At 36.0% G+C, this 24972-nt stretch overlaps 1 protein-coding gene across 1 annotated transcript in view; it reads left to right on the top strand.

The window, feature by feature from the left end:
* The window catches only part of LOC124158695 (echinoderm microtubule-associated protein-like CG42247), a 162789-nt gene that overhangs the window by 73717 nt on the left and 64100 nt on the right, over positions 1-24972 (top strand). The gene's annotated exons all lie outside the window — the stretch shown is intronic.

Genomic DNA, 24972 nt, shown 5'->3' with positions numbered 1-24972 from the left:
GATTGTTTAATCTAGGAAAAATTTAGCTACCTATTTAAAGTGTATTTCTGTTAAGAATAATTCGAAGAAAAGTGAAATAATAAACTCACAAGAAATCTCATCCCATTTTCGACCACTCCAAATTTTGACAATATTTCATACCCATCTACTATTCAGGGAGATTTCCTTATGCATTTAGTAAATTTATACAACACGCAACAAAAATATTAACTAATGAAACATAATTTACCCACAGCAAAAAATGTTATCTCCCGAGATTTTGCATATTGAGCATTTATTCACTTTTGGTATTAATTTGATTTATAAATTGAGCTCATTAAAATTAACAATAATGGTTTTTTTTCGAGTCACCACATTAAAATACATCAATTTCAAGTTTAATGATTCCATAATTAAAAATTTAAAGTACATGTTGGCTATAAGATCTATTTCCAAACAAAAATAGATAAAATCATTTTCTATGCATAGTAAATTTCTCTTCATTTACGATAACAGGTAAATTTTATGATTTCTCTAACAAATATCTTATACCCTCATACAGACGTGAAAACAAAAGCATTTGAAAAATCGATTTGTGACTGATTCAGCACAGTAAAAGATTGCTCACATATTTCGTATTATTCAGTCATTATTAGGTATCAGAAATAATTATTTTAAAGATTTACAAATTTCCCATGCTGATTGACGCAGCTATTCATAATATTCAACGTGAGCAGAAAACTTTCTGCCAACAGATTTGGTGGGAAAATGTAAAGAAATTACAAAACTGTAAAAATATTACATTCTAAATATAAAGCATTAGAATAGCGTTATAATCGACGAAATTGTACTCAAATAAAGATAAATAGTAATATGATTGTAAATTAATTAGGAATATAAAAAACCATGAATACCAAAATGGAACAACGTTATTGGGCACTAAAAACAGCAGTTATTGTTAATATGGCCCATATGTTTTACTTAGTAATAATAGAATATATGGACCAGGTATAGGCACAGAAAATATGCAGTGGAATTTAAGACTAAAATCGCGAGTGCATTCTACAAACAAGCTTCCCATTATGATGTCGTCGAGTATAAAACAAGTAAGAGTTTAACAAAAAAAATACTCATGCCATTTCATAGACTTTTAATAAAGGCACGGTACGAATCCAAATGTATTTTATTAATTTGTTAATACGTTCGGCGAGTTTGTAAACACACCACATATATCATGCCGGGAACAACATTCCTAGTACAGCATCAAGTAATTTTCCGCACGGAGACCAAAACTCCAATGCATCGTGAGACATTTTTAAACATAGGTCTTTATCTATGCATTACTACAAGTTTTCAGATGACGAAATCTATGCATTACTACAAGTTTTCAGATGACGAATTCATGCAGATGGCTTCAATTTTTTTCTGAAAGGTCAGATATAGTCCTAGCAATTTCCTGTCTATACAATCATAGGCCATTTCAAAGTTGATTGTGGAGCGGACTCCATTCAACGAAATCGCTTTCCTAACACATATGCAACCGTGTGAACATTTAATAATCAGAATTGCATAACAAACAGGATACGTTTCTATTCCACACACTCGATGACGGAGAGGATTTTCAACAATAAAAGCACCCTTTTAAAGAATTTTGAACTGCAAATATGATTTTAAATCCTCTATGCATGCGACGTTATTTTTTAGCCCCATACTGTGTAATGCACATTTGTTGTCTTCAAAAATATTTTATCGGCATAAATAAAGTAAATAATGATGTATACCACGAAACAATTTGAAATTTTGTGATACATTTTTAGAATTCCAAATGAATAAGTGAAATAATTACGGGCTTAAAGTAATTAAAAACTTAAATCCTTTATAAAGATGAAGGAAGATGAAATTAACTCGCATAAATACGTGAATATATTTATGAAAGCTGTAAAGAATGAGATATTAATAAATTTAGTAGGTCCTTTAAACATAATAATAGATCTTTCTAAAATTAACTTACAATAACAAAGTCATCGCTAAGACTTTGTGAACGGCCAAAAGAGCTTTAATTGTAAATTACCCCTAAAGGGAAGAATAAAATTGAAGTGAGATAAGGAGGGTCTTCACAAGGGTTACTTACTTGGTTTCTTTAAGGTAACGTGGTGCCCACTAACAGACAAAGATGGCATACCTCGCCTTTTGCCGACTTCTCATGCAATATTCGTAATTTCTCAGACTGCTTCATGATTAGTACTCGACGACAGGGGAAAATATTATTAATTCCAATTACATATTAACCTTAAAACAAATGAAGTGAAATTACATAATGTAAATGAGCGCTTTAACAGTTATAGAGCCCCACTTAAGTAAAAATGTGATACTTAATTATCGAAGATGTATATCAATGAGTAGGATAATGAGGAAAAATTAATATTTAGCTTCTTCAGTAAATATGGCTTCCAATTTCTTTGTAATTTTCCCAGACCTTGAATTTTTGTCAATCTCCCAGACACAATGTCATGATGTGCATTTATCACAGGTTTTCCAGAAAAGAGTCCATACAGAGTAAATAAACCAAGCATTTACCTACCACATGGAAGTAATTTCTGATTGTGATATTTTTATTTTTTAGAGAATGATAAATTGAATGATAAAGAATGATAAATTAATAATTGAATGCCTTTATTTGCATCATAAAAACCTGGTCCTTATAAGACTTAAGCTTGCCAGAATGTTCTATTATCATACTACATATTGGCATATTATAAGCATAACTTTAAATATTCTGAATTTCCTGGTTTACCCTATTAGTATATTTTTTACCTACTATATGACATTTTAAATTTTCATTTAAAAGAATTAATTCAATAATATTAATATAATATTAAAATTTTTATGGGATATTTAAGGAATGATTGAAACCAAAACAGGAAAATTTACTGATACAAATAAATATCAGATAGGTATTGCATGCTCTAAATTTCGCCGATTCCCCATTTTTTCACTTTTATTTTAATTTCGGCCAAGGGGTTTTTGAGTATACTGAGTCTTTCGCAGATTACGAATTTACGAAGATTCCGTTTGTTTTTCACTTATTTGAGCAGCAAGCCGAGGTAAGCCAGCTCACCTGAGCTACACACGTTTCGTGAGAAAAACGTGATACACGCGACATTATCGTGACGGGTCAAGGATAAGATGGACTGATTGCGTTTTGTCAATGGTCCTTGAACGGTTTGGAAATTGGAAATATTGGAGACGATATCATGGGACCGGCCAACCGTGTACTCATGTGAAGAAAGAGGCCAAAACCTTCACGGATGAAAATAGCGGTTATGAAATTAATGCTTGTCTCGAAGGTAAATGGTTTGCCTTCATCCTTGTGTCCAATCGCTATCAAGCTTCACCCACGGCCAAGACCCTTCTTAGGCTACTTCAATTTTCTCTCCCCTATAAGGGTTATCTTCCATTAAAACCCTTTCGGCCGTTCATTAAGTCTTTGCGTTGACTTAGTAATCGTAAGTGAATTATCAGTCTCACTTTCTAGTTAAAAGGTTCTAATAATTAACGATCTCATTTTTTGACAGTTTTCATTAATTTCTTTGAGTATTTCCGCTAATCACAAGCACGTATCCCAAAGAAATAATTTTTTTCGCCATTGCAAGAAAATATTAGCCTGCTAAGACACCATAAACTGAATTCGAACACAAATAATAATTATCTCACATGCAATTTTAAACTTTTGTTCTTCCAGCAAAGAAATATATGCTTATATGCCTTATTCACAAAATTGTTGAGATATTCAAGGAAAGAGTACTTCAGTGTTTAAGAAATAATAAATAAAGATGTTTTTCAATAATAGTTTTCCCATTCTATAATTTACTCATTCAAAAGATATTATCTGATATTATGATAGTCTATTTACACCTGAAAGAGTAGTTTACCACATAATATTAATTTAAGCCACAAATGTTGAAGAATATTATTTCCATCAATCATACTGATCTAGTTGAATGCATTTAACTTACCAGTTTGAGTATAAAATATTATGGAATTACTTTAATGCCGAGGCATTTCTGCGTATTGTTCCCATTCAATGATTTCGTAATTTAAAAGCAATTATCCGGCATTCTAAGAGTCCATTCACACCCAAAAATGTTACTATTAAACAATAATTTGAAACACGAAATGTGAGGGAACTTTCTACCATCAATCTTACTTATCAATTTGAATTCATATATTTCTCAAGTTTGACCATAAACGATTATGGAATCATTTCAATTCCAAAGTAATTTTGCGTAATTTAGGAATTTTCCTGGTCTCTCAAATAATTTCGAAAAGCAAACGGCTATAGTGAAAGGGTATCCTCCTCTTCATCCTGGAAGTATCTATCTATGAAGGATAAACTCTAGCAATCACCCCTTCTTTCTCTCTCTCTCTCTGCCCGCTGAACCGCTTAATCACAACCCTGCAGGCCACCACCCGAAATGGCTCACGGCCGGGCAAGAATAAAGGAGATGCCACGTCACCGATAGTGCGACCAAATGGGACGGACGTCAGTCACACAACGAACGATCGTGTTGGAGGAACGGATTGCGCTGCTCATTTATTTTTTCCTCCGACCCCCAGGCCCCACAGGCTTTATCTTCTTAAGGTTTTTCGACAGCCTTGCCGCTTGGAAGGACTCGCGGCGGGTGAGGGAGAGCTGCGAGTGAAAGATGCTCGAAACGGTTGGAAACGCCTCTCGTTGCTCATTTGTCTCTCCTAAATTTCTCTCCATCTTTAATCATTCGGCCTAATGCGATGCTGAGAGAAAATTATACTGCGAGTGATTCTTGGCTAGAGAATACATGAACCCGAATTGATATTTTCGTGCCACAAAAATTAATTTCACTTCCTTTACATGATGATTTTTAATAGATTTTTTCAATTAATTTTCAGGTAATTTGAACAAAAATTTTAGAATTTTTAGAATCCTTTTCCCTAATACTTGTGATGAGTTATGTTAACTTTTTATATGGTTCAGGAGACTTTTCTGGTACTTACAAAAACCATATTGAAAGCCAAAGCTGTCATTTCTCACAATAATGCCCAGTCCGAATGCCTAGTGTAGTCACGATTTATTACAACTATGTGCCTATTTCCAGAGATCACTTGGCAATCACTTGATCACACCATCTATTTACTTAAATCACAGCGCATACACTAGTAAACCTGCAAGACCGATGCTGACAGCGATGGGAGTCAATGAAAAACAGAAATGGATATTTAAGTACATATACTTTCTCATCATCATAAGTCAAAAATTCTAAGATTTGTTTGACGCAGCTCCCCTTGCCGCTCTCTCTTCTGCTAGAATTTTTATGGTGTTATATTTTTTTCATTTATGATATTAATAACCTGTCCTATGAAACTCGTTCGGGACTGTCCTTTAGTCTTCTATCCGTAAAACAAGTCCTGCTGAGATCGTTTTCATCAGATCATCAAGCCTTATGATATAGCTGATTATGTTGTCGCTCCTTCTCCTAAGGGTTTTTAGAAGACTTCAATCTTCTCCCACTCTTCTGAACACTGCCTCATTACTTAATCTCTCGATCCATTAAATCTTCATTATTCTTCGGTAGCAACACAATTAGAATGCTTCCACTCTTAAATTCTCAGAATAATTTCAACTAAACCAAGATATCGATGACTAAGTTTTAACAACACGTATCTCTAAAGTAGTAACTTTTCAGGGGAGCAAAATAAACGATTTATATTTTTAATTGTGCACTGAAATTTAAAAAAAATCATAAAACTGAAAACGAAGCATACCTTTTCAACAAACAATGAGTTGTTTTTTTCTTGAATTTTATTTTTTAAATGTCATTAAATTTGTTAAAGATACCTGTCTCTAACCGACCAAATTTTGATATACGTGTTGTTAGAACTTAACCATCGATATGATGAAAATTACGGCGGCATATACACAATATGGGTGGCTCAAGTGAACTAAGAAACTACTTTATTCACATGCAATCACATTCATAATTAGGAAAAATAACTAATCTTATCATAGTTTAAACATCCCAAATAAAATCATTTTTTTCAAAAAACAATTCGAGCATACCTACCACTAATATAAATTAGGAACCTGAACGTTTTGGTTGCTTTTTGGACCAAGGTCCTATAAAGCGATGGGTGTGTGTTGGATCGTATCTATAGACTTAGATGATAGAAACAAACTTTCCCCTTTGGAGCGCTCGTAACGGTCCATTTTATCGAGATGGGCAGAGGATTATAATGGTGTTTGATCGTTTCCCTTGGCCACAAATCGTCCCCAATGGTTCCAAAACCCTTCAAGGGTACCACGGGCAGAGGGATCACAAGGCTTTCGTGTTTCCCATCGGCAGGGATTGGCCCGTTTAGGGGTGGGAGACCGTTTTTCCACCCTCCAACCCTCCACGCGTTCACCTGAGGGTCGCGATACCTTCCCCCCGGTACCGTTTAAGGCGTGCCCACCCCTTCTGCCCCTTGACTCACGGTCCTTCCCCACCCACATCCTCCCCTTTCTCACCTCCACGATGATATGCTAACGACGATTCTGCGACCTTGCTCTCGTCTGGCGCCTGCGTACAAGGGGCGCCCCTCCCCTTAAAGGACGACAGATTCGTGCGAGATCCCTGGTGCCTCAAACCTCGTGGTTCAACACTGGAGTTGCTCACTCGAATGCAAAACACGGTGCAGGACGGTTTGGTCCTAGAGCCTGCAAGGAGATCGTTCGTTAAACCGACTCCATTCTTCAGAGACCTGTCACCCTGTCCGGCAGACCAAGTGAAAAAGCTATTCCCTCCGCCGATCACAATTCAGAAGCTGGAGAGATTCGGTTCCCTCGAAGACAAGTCTTGGTTCAGGACGATATTTCCCTGATTTAAGTGCAGTTCGCTCACAAATTCAACGCCATCAAGCAATCAGCGTGAACTATCATCATTTTTACTGTGAGGAAGCTCTCTGAAAGAGCCAACACCCGGTACGAGACGATACCTGGTCGATTTGGGTGCAGTTTGCCAACAAGTCGTGAGTTCAATCCGTAGTGGAAAGATATCCCACCCCAGGAGACGTTGAACTCTGAGGAAGCTTCACATTGCTGCTGTGAGAAAGGTCCCTTCCTAATAGCCGTGCATAGTGGTGCACAGTTCATCCGGCGTTTCCCCTTCAAAATAAGGCGTCACACCCCCTTCTTCGTCGAGTTGTGCATGTAAGCCGTCAAGGTGGTTGTACCAAGGCGAGGGACGGTGAGCGGGGAGGGCTTCGGCAGACGAGGCTTCTACTTCTCCCTCAACGGTGGAACGTGGCCCGGCCAGGGTCGCAGGAGACGAATGAGGAGCCCCCGGATAATGAGCTACTCCTTCGAGGTCCTCTCACTGCCATCGGCCGTGCATTCGGAGGTAAATTGAAAGGTAAAACCATCATAATCCCCTCGGTTGAATGGGGTTTGGGGAACTCCGCGTACAAAGACATAGCGATTAACGTAAATGCAACATTCATTCAACGTCAAATAAATTTTTAAATGATAATTAAGGTTGTTTAAATTATGCCAATGGGGGTTGGGGAGCTCCACATGCAAAAATGGAGAAATTAACCTTAATTCGACGTCTATTCAACGTTATTTCAACATCAAATCCATGTTCAAATGATAATGAAGGTCTAAATTACGCCAAGTATAGTTAATTTAGGGACTATTCAATGTTACGTTAGATAAATCTTAAATGAACGTAAATACCGAGATTCAACGTTCAGCACATGCTTCATCATCTAAGCCGAAATTATGCTGCGTGAATTCTGCATACGGTTTAAGTTAAGTAAATTTTTAATCAACATAAATGCCAAATCAAATCCTATTTGCAGCATAAAATAGTATTTCCATGCCTTATATCTAGCATACCTTTCAAGTAATAATACCTTAATCCGTTGGTCCAATTTGAAACGCCCTACTTTTTCTTTGTTTTCTCACTTACGTTTCCCACCAAATCTAGAAAATTGATTCAAATTTATGAAGTGCATCATAGGCTCAAAATCGAGAAACTAACCCCTCAAGTTCCTTCCTCAAGTAGCAGGAGCGTTTGATGCTAGCAACTACCTCCTATAAGGCGTATGTTAAGCGAATAAACTCATAAAGCGTCGTTTAATTATCATAATTGTTTTGGTGATGAATTTCCTTATGGACGCTTTAGAGCTAGCATCACCATCACTTTCTCCCGCGTACGTTTTAAAAGCAGAATCTCCAGCCAATCGCATGCGATGACCCACCCTTACCCCTCCACATTCCCAATGAGAATGAACTCGCCGGTAAAAATCGAATTCGGCAGGCTTAATTATGCCCTTAGCCCTTCAGTCTACCGTTTGATTCATTCCGAGGTAAATTTCAACTGTTTTCGTTTACGGAACAGGCTTTAAAATAAATTGAAATTAATTAATTTAGGTAATAAATTTACCGCTTTTTTAAATACTGTAAATAACTAAAAAGAGTAACGTCGAAGTTGACAACGAGAAGTTTGCAACAACGTTTTCTGGCAAACCACCTCCACAACTTTATAAAGCACACGCAGATATAGCTAATCAAAGACTTAAATCAATAGTTACATGCTGGTAGGCATTATAATCTCATTCATCATCAATTAATCACAAGCTATACATCTTATAAAAGGATTGCAAAGAAATCATACGAGCTAAATACATCCTCAAAGGAGCAAAGTCAAATTTCCTCTTCTTTTTCCTCTTCGTTACCTAAGAGAATATATGAAATTTTAGCAAATTTAATGTAAATTTCTGAAAAAACGATATTTCCTTGGATTAAGCCCATATCCATTCCAAAATAAGGAGGATTTTTTTGCATCCCCTTCCTCTCATTCTAGATAACTGGGCTGAATTATAGACGGTGGCATTCCATTATAGCGCTTCAGTTTGCGATTCTGCCGGAAGCTCCAGGTTTCTTGAATACGGAACTATTTCCCTGGAAAAGGCTTACTATTGTACTAATATCGTGACGTAAGCATATTAAGGCGCATTAATGGAATCTCTTTATTCTCATGGTTTCCACGACGGAGTCGCCGGAAAGTCACGCCACACACGTTAAATCTCACGCGTTCACTGGAGGTGTTATTTCAAACGAAATGATAAACTAGCATCCGGTTCCATAATTTTCAGTTAATTTATTTCTATGAAACATTTAAGAGTATAATTCATGTATGGTGCTAAGTTACCTCTCCTTATTTAACTTCCCGCGGCTCTTCGATATAAAAAAATTATTTATGCAAAGTAGACAAAACCTTTAATTTATACAGAGAAAACAATTTATTTGGCCGCGTCCTCCAACACACACTAAAACCTTCATGGCTCTTAGAAAGTAGGTGCTCCCTCAACATGAAATTTTGAGATCGTTTCAAATAAATTTTAATATGATAGATGCGATCTTTTTTGTGGAAATGTTTTATGGCGGCAGGTGACGATTCTGACCAAACTGGCCAAAGACTGCCATTGCCGACTCAGTATTTATTGAACGCTGCGGGTCGTAGCGTTTTTCCATACCTGAATCAAGTCTCAAGTGAGATATATCTCCATTTAAATTCTCCGTCAAGGATTTTTGCCCCCACAAAGCACGCACATTTCGCTGAGATCAAATCACAGAGAGTATGAGGCATAGTGGGGATCGAACCACGTGACCTTGGTAAAGGAATAAAGCTATTATAAACATTCAAAGCGAAGTTTCCCTACTAAACAATGACCTCGGGCTGTGAAATGTTAAGGTTTCCCGTCGACCAAGGTCGAAAAAACTATAGTCAATATCGTTAACGCTTTTTAGATTAAGATTTCTACGCCTCGAGAGAAAATAACTCAACGCAATTTCCAGCTGAATAAAGTGGTCAGTAAGTGTTAAAACTAAGGAGCAATTTTGAGGGTACGAAAGATTTTATTACCTCTATATCATTTGTTAATAACCTATTTTTGTATATAAAAACAATACTTTTCTCGCGAAGTTATTATAAGTATACTAATGTCATCGGGTATTAATGGCATATCACACTATAAAATTCAAACTCTGAACATAATAATATGTACGAAGTTTATACCTGTACATACTATATATGTTAAGGTGAAATAGTCTCCCATAATTGATACAATTGCGTTTTTTTCAATTTTAGTAGCATCCCTTCTATTCACACGTTACTTATGTCAGAAACTGAAAATAGGTTAACATGATACTTACTGATGATTTTCTCACCAAATATGATGACTGAATACTTCCCCGTGGTTATTTCCTAGCTTATAAATTATCTTATAAAATAGCAATAATTCTCGCATTAAGATATTAATTCGGGGTTGCAATATTTATATTTTCATCCATGCTTCATGATCAAGAATTCTTTCAGTGTTTTCATCACATTAAATTTTCATACTTCCGATTTCGGGAGGACTATTTTGACGAGTAAACGAAAGAGTTGACCAAGATTCTGATTAAATTGCAATATCCTGCCTGCAATAACATCCGCTAAGCATTTTGGTACATGTATTTCATTCGAACTGTGATTCTTGTAACCTATTTGTTACCCTAAAATCCTAATGCCAGTGCAAATGCGATACAGTTTAAAATCGACCGCCCGAGGATGACCGTACAGGCATTCACTCTTAATTAACTACAACAAGGGTAAGATGGAACCCTGACCTATAAACCGGGTATCATTACACGAAAATTAGGCAAATAGCAATTGAACTGCTGCCGATGATAGAGGCAACGCGGCAGACTACATAGGAGGCCCTTAAAAAAACGATCAACATGACGTTATTGCAATATTCTACTTGCAATACCACCCGCTAAGCACTTCGGTACATGTATTTCATTTGAACTGTGATACTTAAAAACCTATTTCTCATCCTAAAATCCTAATACCAGTGCGAACGTGATAAAGTTCACCGCCCAAGCTTAAAACCCGCTAAGCATTTCGGTACATGTATTTCATTTGAACTGTAATTCTTAAAAACCTATTATATTTCTCATCCTAAAATCCTAATACCAGTGCGAATGTGATGCTCACTGCCCAAGCAAAATACCCACTAAGGACGAAAATGAAAAGGAGACTTCGTTGATTTCCACAGATTTATTTTCTCCTTTTCTCTCCTTTTCATTTTCGTGTATTAATTTCCACATAGTTGAGCCTAATACAATTGAACGAATTAATCACCCACTAAGCATTTCAGTTCATGTATTTCATTTGAAATGTGATACATAAAAACCTATTTCTCATCCTAAAATCCTAATATCAGTGCGAACGTGATAAATTTCACCGCCCGAGCATGACCACTCAGGCATTCACTCATAATTAGCTACAACGAGGGCACGATTGAACCCTGACCTATAAATCGGGGCATCATTACACGAAAATGAGGCAAATAGCAATTGAACTGCTGCCGATGGAAGAGGCACCTCGGAGGGCTACTTGGGAGGGTCTTAAACGCACGATCGACAAGACCTCGACTCGGGAAAATAACCCCCCAAGGGTTGCAACGTCGAGTATACGAGGAAAAACCCCAATCTTATACACACATCCTACGATTTCCACCCGGTACCATAGCCTTTTTGGCTCCCGGAAGACCTCCTATTTTCTTCAGCGTCGATTTGGCTCTTTAATACCATAGACACTCCCCTAGTGTTTCGTCTGGGTTTTTTTTACCGTGCTAAAAAGGGCTTGGATTCGCTGAGCGAAGCTGTTACACCGCTCGAGTCACGATAACGCCGTCACTCTCGACCCTGAAGTTCGGGCCCGGATTCGATCGCGCCTCGGGAACGCCTTCCGCTGCTCTTTTGACTCCATCACGGTGACGCCAGCAGCGCCGCCAACGTCCTCGGAGCAAAATAAATGGTCAGCGTTCAAAAACTCGGGAGTATAAATTTTCCCCATGGCCATACACAAGTGCGGGAAAGCTTGCGTGATCTCATGCGTGTCACTACAGTTATCCGTCTCTCAGAGACTTTGTTTCGTTTACAACCATTTATAAGACAGATTTAAATTTAATAAAGTAAATGGTGATAATGCCACCTCTATATAGAGTTTATTTACTATTTATCATAACGAATGTTATGGTTCGAACAAATATTACTAAATATTGAAGTAGAGACGTATTTTTGTACCTAGACGTATTTCTTATGATTCAGAGCTCGTATATCTTTACTAATATCTTGTATGCTCTATCAGTAATTTAATTCGAAGGTTAGTTTAGATAGGTTATAATAGAGCTCGCTCTAAAGTGAGCGACAGGCATGTGTTTCAAAATGTTCTCCATAGGGAAGCCAGTTCTTTCCCTATCCCACGATACAATTAGAGGATTTTTGCAGGGTGTCTGAAGGCTACACCTGGCATTTTAAGCCAGGACTCTTTCATTGGCAGCCAAGCAAACTTTGCGATAAAGTTTCGTCAAGCACACTCCTTTTCCTTCCAACCACAACATTCTGGATATCAGAAAAATATTTTAGATATACTTTTGTCTGTTGGTACTTGACGTTAACATGATATTTCAGTATTTCTTTTATTCATGGAATAGTATTTGGAGGAGGTGACCGATGGCTGAGTTTATTTGCGCCATGAGGGAAGGATATGGTAACTCGGAGTCGGCATTAGCTTACTCTTACCGAAAAGCAAAGGGACACGGATTAACGTCCCGTCCAACGGACGGATTATTGTGCTTGAAATGTCCTCCCCACAGCAATTCAACAGTTATCGGGCGGTCTCCGAAAATTCTCCATCACCGCCGGTGTTTGAACTCGAGCCCACTGGGTGGGAAGCCAACAGTTTAGCCACCACACCAACCCGATTACCCTCTATTTAATGTACTTTGATATAATGATTTAAATATAATATTCGTAAAACGTAGGCAAATAAGTTATATTCCGAACTATTTATGGAACTCCAGAAAAAATTCATGAGAATACGGCAATAACCTCTATCGTAAATAAGGTAACCTATATGGCAACTATAATACCAACGATAGTTAATTTAAATGTGCGCGAATGTTACTTGCAGGATATAATTATACATATTGATGTAAAGCAAGAGGTTCCTCTGAATAAGCGTAAAGAAAGATAGACAGCTCATTACCCCGTATTATACCGAATATAAAGTTGAACTATATCCTAGAAGACAAATGAGTTCCCGTGCAAATAAACATGCCCTTGTAATTCATTCCGGACACCAATGATTTCCGCAGGAAATGAGTACTACATTAACTCCAAGAACAATTTCTTTGCTCCCATTTTCTCAATTCTTAGCCAGACACAATAGCAGTAATAACCGATCATTTTCCGCTCAAGTTTTTTATCCAAACGAAAAATTTCCACGTGGAGATTGCCACGCGTCACCTTCAACCCACCATCAAAGTGAATCGTTCAATCAAAGAGGATTATACGAAAAGAGAAGGAAAAACAGTTTGCTCAAGAAATGATTGGGAAAAATGTTACAATGTAGTGGAAAAATTACGAGATAGAAATTTCCCATCAGCAACTCCGAAAAATAAAAAAAATACACTCATTAAAATAATTGAAAGGGTCCCAGAAAAAATATTAGATACTTAGTAAATAGTATATACTTATTAGTAAGTACTTCTAAAATCTTTCTTAAGCAATAAAGGAACGTTACTGAGAACACACTCATTCTCATTAGCCGTGGCTGGTCCAACATTTGAATTTTACTGGAATTGTAAATTCGAAGCAAAATGTAAATATGAAATTCAGTACCTCTTCAAAGTGTCTAAAGCATGCCTTGAATCAAAATACACGTAGATCGTAAACACCTTACTAATTTCTACATCAACTCATTTAGATATATCTCAGAAAAAAAATTACTTCCATAGGTATAACGTATTAAAAATTTCATCCATCCCTAATATAAATAATTACTCAGGTTACCGCATATCTTTTTTCTATCTAGAGGATGGATAGAAGTCCTAATATTATCACATACACTCGTCACATCTGCATTAATTTTAATCTAATGTTAAAATTTCCTTCTTGCGTGACTATCACATTCCCGCAGAAGTGCTTGCACATTACCAAGGCAACTTGAGCCAAAGATTCGACACGCGAAGTTCGGTCTTCGAGACTGCATGGCCCAAAGTCATGAATTCCACCACATCTGACGTAAGACGAAGATGCGCTGCTATTGAGCCATAATGGATTAATACATCAAATCAAAGCACGTGGTTACCTGATGGTTGGCAAAATTTATCGCAGCGCAAAGCTTTGTTTGCAAACTCATTTCATATATCTGTTCCTCGAGGTCTACATCTCACGACATTATTCAACGCTACCTTGAATTTAGCCGTAGATATTAAGGGTTGGAAAGGGATTGGTCTTAAAATTTAGTTTTGCCTAAAAAAAATAGTACGTATTCGATGCATTTCTGAATTTTTCGCATTGTCAACCGAGAATTAAAATTTACTAAACTCCTGGATAAAAGAACGTGAAAGGTAACAACAGATTTCGAGAAAAGATTTAGCTACCCCACGGAGTAATAAAAAAACACTTGAGTATACGAATTTGTTTTATTGAGTATAACTAATTGCAAAAGAGTATTGGAAACTAATAGCAATATTAATAGAATTTGTTCTCTATTTTTCTTAACTTCAAAGAAAAAGGAATATTATTAAATTGCGTATGCACACGCAGATGCGTATATGTAAAATCTATCAGCCTCTATCAGTTATCAATTGTTATCCTCGGATTTCAATGCATGAGAAGTCCACAAAAGTTACATAAATACAAGTGCTTAATCGGTCAAACTATTATTTCAAAAGAGTCACCATATTGCCAGGTAGCACCTAAATTAGCCTGCATTTTGGAAACGAGCTTATTATTTCGACAAATTTATTATTTTATTTACTTTCTATTTTATTTTAGATTTTCTTAGACACTCCTTATATTCAAAACCTATTCGATGTAATGTCTCGTAAAATTTTAAATAATCATAGAGGGAATATTATTATTTTGACTTAAAATCACAATTCTATTTATTTATCCTTTAGTGTCCGCTACTTTTTTGCAAGTAAATGTAGTTTACAAAATTAATTCGAACATAGAAGTTTCAATTACGTACGTGGGGTACTTCAATCTATTCTCGAAATCTGATGTAATCTTTCTCGTCATAAAATGGATGCTAACTTTTATGCACTTAATGGTATACTATTACATTCCGTTACTTAACTATTGGCCAACAATTCCTACCTATACTTGTGCATCCGGTTTCTGTCGTGAACTTTTAAAATAAATAGTTGAATAAATAAGATTTCGCCAGCTAGAGCAGACATGAATATTAAAACTTAGTGTCCCAAATTCAATACCTTTTGATGTCATCCATCATTAACGCTAGTATTAAGAATGAGGATGACGATAAAACTTAAAAATCAGATGGTCATGTTGGGTCATTTAAAATTCCATAGAAAAATCAATATTGTTAGGGAGCAGGGGGTGGAAGCAGGATGTTGGGAACCCAGTTCAGAAATAAATATTATTAATATTATAGTAATAAATAGTAATGAATATTATAAACATTAAATACAGTTAAATTTAAAGCCAGAAATATCTAAACCATTCTTTTCTCAGGCTATTTTATTTGGTATTCGGTTGAGAAAGTAAAAGACAGGTTCTAAATGAGAGAGGGAGAAAGCATTTTTTTTTAAATACCCATTAGTAGAAAAGTATGCCCGCAAAGTTGTGTGGCCCAAATTTAAGAGAGAATTTTCAGGTCGAAAAGTTTCTATTCATCTCAAATAGAACGATAATAATATGTCCATCAAATTGTAGATTTGTACGACTATAAACTGAACATCATTTCAAATAAATACTGTACAGGTAAAACGCTGCAATGCATTGACTGTTATAACTTGAGGTGAAATTTAGCAGTATACATTCATATGGATATTTACATGGGCGATAACTTTTATGCTCTTTAAATATTACTGTTAGATTCTGTCGGCGTCTATTGTTAGCTTTTAACGGAACCCCGATGTAAATGATCAATATAATGCTGTTTACGGTGGTATGGAAACAAATAAAAATATATGAAACGCAAAAAATCGCTTTACATCAGTCAAAATATAGCAGTTTTTTTACATATTCAACCTTGATTTGAAAAACTTTTTAGTTTTAATTCGTCCAAAACTACAGTTTGATGGCATTATTGTTATTATATATTACTATTACTAATATAAAATCATGCCAACATCCTGAAATATGGAGGTTATACTAAGACGTCGAATAGCTCAGGCAAAGAAAGCATTCCACAAATATTAATAGGTATATACTATTTGTGATCAATAGGATATTTTTGTCTGAAAATTCTCTCTTTAATGATAGGCCTGCTTGATTATTAAGGGGTAGCCAGCAAATATGATGATAATAAAAATTAGATGAGGGACGAAATAAAAATTCATGCTAATGGGAAAAGAATTGTTTCAAGGAATTTGAATTTAAATGCCCCATTGCCATTATTCCTCCTTCAATACTTCCACGCCTTACGTAGTCACCTTACTTTTTAATATCCATGTCGTGCGTTGACACCATTTATCTTGGGTTAAAACGAATCATCGTGACTCATTTCTCCCCAAATTACTAAGTACATATATCAAGTGCCATTACTCATCAATTCATGAAAGTGCCACTTAAACTTGAACGTCCCCGCAAAGTACCGTCAAAGAATAATTAATCATAAGAGCGACTCTAAAGTCAACAATACCAAATTGCGAAAAGGTGTAGCCGCATTAAATGCCGTATCTGAAAGGTGCTGTATTCAGAACACCACTAATCGAAATCCATAACCACTTCTTGCGGCTCAGTTCTGCGACACGTAATTACACAGGATGTGAGAATACAATACACTTGTATGCTATCCAGCAATCGTGCTAATGTTTTCAGCTAACTTCCGTAATTTAAAACACCGAAAGAAACTTTCATCAACCCTTACCAAAATAATCGCCCAAGACCAGGGACGGCAATTAATACGTAGTGAATATATTTCATTTTGATCCTGATTGAAACAAAAATACTAGGTGTACTTAGAAATTCATCCAAGTTAATATTGCCGTATACTAAGGAGTTTATTTCGGGCCTAAGACGAAACACTACTACTTATTTACTCCACTGCGTGCAGTTAAGTACTCAACGATAATATGCAACGATTGGAGAAAATAGGCAACGGTTTTGATAAATTATTAAGTAAAAAAATTGCGTGAGCATTATCCTCGTAGAATCAATACTAAAAGCTGTAATACATAGTGCTTTAAGAAACATCGTGTTAGGCGTTCCAACTGATAGTGTTCGATGGATTGGTTGTAAATGCATGGCGTTGGTTAAAAGGGTTATGCGATGAATAAATACACCTACAGAATTTCGTCATGTTTGAAGCGTATAAAAGTAAATAGCGAAGTCATAAATCAAACCTCATTGTGTGGGTCGACATTATGGGGAAACTCTTGACCGGTCTTTGTATTGTATCTTTTCGCGTCGAATTGCTGGTTTAAATTAACGTAACCATGTCATTTCAAGGTTTAAAGTGCAGACTTTAATAAACAGTTACTTGAATCTAAAATATAAAAAAAAACACAAATGAAAATTACTGAGATAAAATTTTCAAATCTGATAAACAGGCATGTGTTGAAAAGAATCTACCTTATTTAGAAAAGATATATAAAAACGATAATACTATTTTAAAACAAATAATAGTTCGCAGAAAACATGACTGGGCATGACAGTGTGACATGTCCACTTAAACTGTTCGAAGATAAAGCCAGTAATTCCACTGGTGATGTTTTAATTCTGGGGCCTGGGGCGTTCAATTATACCTGATTTTTCTGCCTAATTTGGGTTTACGGAAGGACGCTACAGAAGAGTTATTATTTTTAAATTCTACTTCATTTCAATTACCATCCTTGCCCTAATGAACACAACTTCAACATTTTCCTACCATAAAATAATGCAAATTAGATTCGAGTGAAAATTTATTTCATCCATCAAAAAATTCACTGATTTCAAAGGCCAAAATTCATACCATCTCCGTATGCAGATAAAAAAAACGCTTAGAAATATAGAATGTATTTCTTGATTTCATTGAGACGTGAAAATGTTTTACGGTCATTTCCCAATCATACTGATTAGCGAATAAATTCTTTGAAGTACCATAAATTACCGAAACTGAGGTACTGAAAGCCATCTTGACTGCTTAAACTGATGCGATACTGCCACTGATGATACAGAGTATGAAAAAACCCTATCATTAAGCGGAGTGCTTGGCCATCATTCGCGATTACAGTGAGTTAGCCTGTTGAGACTATCTACGTTGGGAATCTTTTTTTTATGAATCTCGGTGAGAATGAGCCCAACCCTCAATTTAGCCTTCAAGGGGAAAATTATTATTTTTTATGTTTGGCCTAAGGTTTCAGATAGCTTCAAAACCGCTTTCGGAGCTTTAAGAATGAAATTTCGGGCACATTCTAAAAGCACTCTTTTTAGGCTGAAAATAGCCCAAGGTAGGCGCCGAATGAGAAGTTAAAAGATCAAAAGCCGATAAGAGGGAAAGATGGATTACAGCAGATAAAGGGGTGACGAAGTCCTAAAATATAGTGATATCTCCAATGAATGTCACAACGAAGAGTAGTCTTTCATTTAGCGACAAAAACATTGAATTAACTTTTATGATCAACTAATCAAGAGATAAAAAAGAAGTTGGCAAGTGCGCTTATTGTGTTACGTATTGAACGACGGATTAAAACAATTGGTGAAATTTCATGTATGTGAAGCTTTATCCTCAGAAGATAGGTTAACGAGAAAGTGACTCAAAATAAATACTAATCTCTCATGTTTAAAAAAATTTTTCCCAGCATTGAAGACAAACGTTAAAAGGAAAAAAATTCTCACAGAATGCGCATCATTGAAATTTTTAAGCCCATACTTTTTCCATCTACACATTTGACACGACCGCAGCGCCATTCTCACTAAAGTAACGGGATTTGACTTTAAGTGCAGCATTGGCTATCTAATAACTCAAAAAATATCAATGGTAATGTGACAAAATTGTGTTTTACGATTATTTTTATGTTAAAAATATTATTACATAACTTTTTGTCTTAAATTTTGAATTTCAGCATTAATCATTTTTTCATTCATTTGAGGTAGGATCACTATGATAGGTTGTGTAAAAATGTGAAAATTTAAAAGCATATTTGAATTCTGTATGCTGAGATTTACTCATTTATTATATACTCGTAAAATATATTCAGCCCCTTCAAAAATTAATCATAACTTAGAAAACGTTCAGCTATCTGCTCAGAACTGGAAATAAAACGGAAAGCGTAACTTATCAATATTACCTATAAAATAATTCCACAGAAAACTATTAGGGGATCATGTATTTCGTATTTTAAAAATTTCTTAAAATCATTACACGGAGGAAAGATATTTAAGACAGGTTTATAGAAAAAATATCTGTTAATATTAACGCATTCAACAATTTAAGGCTTTTATGTGTAAGGAGTAAGGAAATAAAACTTTGTAAGGTTCACTGTTATTTAATTATGGGCACGACCCGGGTTTCGTAACTTGGTTACATCGTCAGGTGACTGATCTTGCATCCATCATACATTTATACACAAAGTACACAAGTGGCTGTGAGGACAGCTATCGGAATGGAAAAGGACTGGTTGAAAGAGCGGGGGTGAGGGTTAAACACGGACTGAAATAGGGAGAGGGGGTGGGGGAAGGGGGAAAGGGGCAGCCTTGATTTGGGACGAGGGTTTTTCCTGTGAGGATAGGTATCTGACCAGCCAGGGGAAGGCGGGGAGGGTGGGGCGGGATTATTAGTTATATTTTATGTGTAACTGTATGACTTTATCTTTCATTTGATGCATGATTCATTGCTGTAGGTTTAGCGTAATACATATTGGAAAGCGTTAAAATACCGCTATTCATTTTGAAACACCACGTATACCCACGTCATTTTTCACTCCGAGGAGTCTCCCTCAACAATACATGGTTAGAAGTAATAAAAAAGAAGGGACAGCAACTTTTGCGTTTTCTTTGACGTTTAAGAAATTGCCTGGATGGGGAAGATTTCTTATTTCGTCCTATTTTTATCTTTCTTTTTCATATACCGAATTCTAATAATATATTTATTGCTGTTTTGGGCATGAGTAAACGCGAATCTCTTTTCTTTCCACTATCTAAAGAGGGTGTGATGGCTCTACGGGTAGAAAATGGCTACTGATCGAAGGGTACCGGGTTCAAATCCACGGTGAGTCCTTCAGACATCCTAAAAATCATAATCCTAGAGAGACAAATGAGCCCAGGTAAAGGAACTGGCCCCTTACCCTAAATGTGTGCAATCTGAAACCTGTGTCATATTCTCCACTCTAATCTATCCAATCCAACCATCATCGGGTTTAATCAAGGAGCCAGGGAGTCATCATCTATTTTTTATACATCAGGGCCATAATTCTCATTTACTGTTTCGAAGAATCAGGTAGAAAAATGGACCTTATGATAATTTATCACAATTTCAAACAATTATGAAGCTGCAAGTTCATATTTCGATTAAAAGGATGCACCAAAAGTACTATATTACCATCTGCTTGATAGAATAGTTTGATTAATTAAATTCCCATAGTTTTCTTGTCATCTTGTTGCTCCACCAAATATTACCATTTTCTTTTGAATTTTTCATAATTGGGAAAACTCGAATTTGGTCTCGACTCTCTAGAAAATGGTTGATTTTGATACGTTGGCTGGCGCAAACCATAGGGACTAATGCTGTTCCCACTGAAGCATTGCGAGTATTTCCACAGAAAATATCAGGGAAACGTGGAGACACTGAAAATGCTCCGCAAACACTACATGCTTGATTAACAATCACTGATAAGTAAAAAAAATCTCGTCTAATACGCCTTTGTGGAAAGCAGATATAGCAGTCATTTAGTTTGAAGTAAGACATTCAGTCCTTTCCTAAATATTCATGTCTAGGCAAAGGGTAGCAGTGTTACGTGGTTCTTAAATCGAACCAGAGGGTAGATAATCAGAGATATTAAGAGATAAGTTGATACTTATCTCTTCGAGTTTATACAGGGAAATACGATTATGAAAGCCAGACCAGACCAAATATCAACCTATGAAAAGATACATATGAGAGAAAATACCATAAATTTTGTTGATGTAAGGTAGGTGATATAATAAGTGATTTTCAATTGAATGGAAATTTGGGTTCAATGGCTACGGTATTGATGGGATAAAGAGTTATAATCATCTTTTAAAATAACAGCACGGCGATAACACTCTTACACACCATTTTATCCTGAGAAAGGTTATTAACCCTATTCACCAATGTTAACTGATTTCTTAAGGCTCATTTTTATTGCGTTAATGGCGGATTTAGCATTTTACAGCTAGGTGTTCATTTTCGAATGCAAAATACCTATTCAATTTTATTACCTGGAACACGAAAGTAAAGGACCGAGCGTTGACCAGGTATTAAGGGTTATCACTAATTGTGTTGAGAATTTTAAAAGTCCTTTATTTTTCCATCAGTGTTCTTGGAAGTGGAAAACTTCAATGCTAAGCGTCCATTTATCACGGTTAACACATCCAATGCCCGCAAATCTCTAGTTTCAGGCCGAACATATTTTGAACGCTGCATACATTTTACGTTTAACTCCTGAGATTGAACGAGATATAAAAAAATACTTAATTCAGTGATCGTTAACTTTTAGATCACACAATTTTTTTCAATTCGATATTTTGAAAAAGTGTTCTATTATCATGAAATCTGGATAGAATTCTATATTCTCCATCTTCTTGCCTCGAAAAAAAGACGATGTTTCTTCAAAAATGGAACTTATACTGTCTCCTATAGCCTATATGAAAGATATCCATTAGTTATTTTGACGATTGAATAACGTAGCTATTATAATTTCCTAAATACTACACTTAAATTTTGAGTAATTGAAAGTAATTCTTAAATCTTTATCCACTGCGCTCCAGAGGTAGGTCGATAAATTCAGCATTTTTCCATCAGATGGATCTGATTTATTTCAGGCTACATTCCAAAAGAAAATAAACTTCCCTCGTGTCCTTGGGCTATTTCTTTTTGGAGACAGAATTTTTTGGACCTCAGGGGTTAAGCACGGGGTGTGATATCGATTGCTGATTCACAAGCAGATATTTTGGGTCGCGCTACAAGCTCATATTTGGATAGCTAAATATCACGCTTGCTGCCCTAGAAAACAATTGGCTGCCCATAGTTGCCACTTAATCTAAAAAGACATTGAGCTGGGAGAGTAACATCAAATATTTCCAAATATTGAGGTTAATAAGGGACTTATTCTGCTTTTACCACGTGCACAAAAAAACTTCCTTACGGGAGTACGTGTTCTGAAGGTACACAAAAAGCTCTCTTCATCTCCAAATAAAGAGACCTTTTCAAATATCTTTACTTAATATTTCAAGAATTCATGAAAGCTTTAGTTAGGTGAAGCATCACAATCTTTCCACTGAATTTGTTTGAGCACGACGCACTTCATTGCTACATTAACATTCTCAAGTTGTTGCAACTACGAAACGCATCGTCCTAAAATTAATTTAGTGGAACGATTGCAATATTTCATTTAAATAATCCTAATAATTTCCACCTCATAGTGCCAATCATAATGCATGGCATGAAAGTTTTGATCCCTTTCGGATCAAAATATAATTTTTCTTTCAATGGCCTTAAAATAAAAAGCCAATTAAGAGACTGCAAGGAAGATTAACACTGAAAATATTAAAATGACGATTGGCTGATAATGGAAGGAAACATCGAGTTGCATGAAGAATTCTAATATCTGACGGAATTAATTAGCACTGAAGGTTGAAATTAGTACTAAAGCTACCTGAGAGACTACAATATCATGCACTCAACAATAAATTAAATTACCAAGATATTACAGTTACTGATACATTCGTACGTAAAAATCATGCCTCATCTTCGGGGTAAAAAGGTATTCCTAAGGTTCGCTTTTAAGTGAAAAAATTGCATAAAATACCTCAAATACCAGAGTAATTATCCTTTTGTAAGACTCTCGACCAACGAAAAAGATAATGGCACATTAAGTCTCTACAATTGAGTCAGGAACTAAACTACAATCGAGCTATTAAAAACGTAGCTAAAATAGGTAATAAACAATTTAGTTCAAGTCTTGAATCTGTGCCGTCTGAATTGATATTCCAAAGAATGGATGATGACGCGACTCCTAAAAGACTAGATGGCTGTTTTCTATTGCTGAATTCGACTGTTTTGCACCAATGGCCACTCATCGTCATCCATCTCTGAACATCCTTGAGGAGCCAACACATCGCGTTATGACGATGACCAAATTTTTTTAACTTGTAGTGTGGCCTTTCGCCAAAAACACATTTGGGACAGCGACGCTGGGACCGAGGAAACAGATCAGGGACAAAGGAATTCCGCTAGACTCTGGTGACTCCACATTTTCCGAGGCCAAATTTGATGGCATGGAAACGGCTTTACCGCCCCTTCGACACTGAAGGCGTCAAAAATAGCGATAAAGCGGGGGCGTCAATCGCCTGAGACGACCGATTTGGAATTCTATAAAAGGGTGGAGGGAATTTTGGAAAACAATTTTGCTAACGTGAATAACAAAGTTCTGGAATTAAGTCGAGCAGTCACTTAAATTCAATTCTGCATCCATCATCAATAAATAGAGCAAGTGATTCCGTAATCATTCGAAAAAAATTGTGCAAATTTAACCAGATAGTCGCAGTGAAGCAAATTCATACGGAGAATATTTACATTGCTGGTAACTTTTATACACATGCTCATGTCACCTATGCAACGTAATACACTAGAAATTAAACATCCATAGCGAAAATAAACTAAGGTTTTTTCGAGTTCCTACACAGAAAATTATTATAATTATGTTTGGCATTCCACGTCGCTTTTACTCAATCAAGAACCACAAAAATGTTCATATTTATTTCTTTTTTAATCAATAAACAGCTCTTCCACTACAAATCAATTTTAATATATATTTTCCAAAGGTAGGTTTGTGAAAAAAAAACAAATTTCCCATTCTATTAGAGCCCCATTATTTGGTTCCTATTCATTAATTCGATGGAAACTAATGGTTCGTAGATCAAACACGCCATAAATTCTTTTACTGTTATCGCTGGCTAATATTTTTAAAATTCGAGGCGTCTTAAGTGATCAATTATGGCTTATGATTTTCGTTCGGAAACCCTACTCCATAGATTTACATTAACAAGGTAACGAATAATGGCTGTGAAAACGGTAAGTTTTAGAGAAAACAGGAGCTGGAGTAACATTTTCCCCTTAGTTTATCCGCATTACGTTATCCTTTGTTAAACTTTGTCTATCCATCAATATTCTTTCTTAGAGATAACATCTACAGCAAAGTAACACACAAAACTGTAAAGCTCTTGTTTCGCCTCTTATTCAATCTCAACCCTTTATTGACTAAAAGGGAGGTAGGTATTTACTTGCTTCTATTTAGGATTTGGCTGATTTTTAAAAATTGTCATGAAGACTAGTGTGAAAATATTTTGATTTGTCACCGGCATTTTAACCCTGTCCTACCCCCTTTTCAACTAATTAATTCATTAATTAACGCATTCCTCACCATATAAAACCTTCCTCTATGCTGTGGTTACCATATTATTGCTTAGAAGTGAACAATTTCAGTACCCCCGCTGAGACTGCCGAATTTTTAAATTTGCCATCAACGTCTAAAAATCACACGGTGTCCTCCACCCTATTTTTTTCATGCATTCACTTACGTCGGACCCTAAACATTTTTATTGAGAATCGTATTAAATCGCACATTCTTCGTATTTTCTCCTAAAAACGATCTATTCCTCACCCCTGCTAAGACTGCCGATGTTTTTTTTTCATTTTCCGTCACTTCAAACATTTAAATAAGTAT

Source organism: Ischnura elegans, chromosome 5, assembly GCF_921293095.1.
Source record: "Ischnura elegans chromosome 5, ioIscEleg1.1, whole genome shotgun sequence".
Taxonomy (NCBI): domain Eukaryota; kingdom Metazoa; phylum Arthropoda; class Insecta; order Odonata; family Coenagrionidae; genus Ischnura; species Ischnura elegans.
Note: the sequence above shows the minus strand (reverse complement) of the source record. Positions and strands in the feature narration are given on the sequence as shown.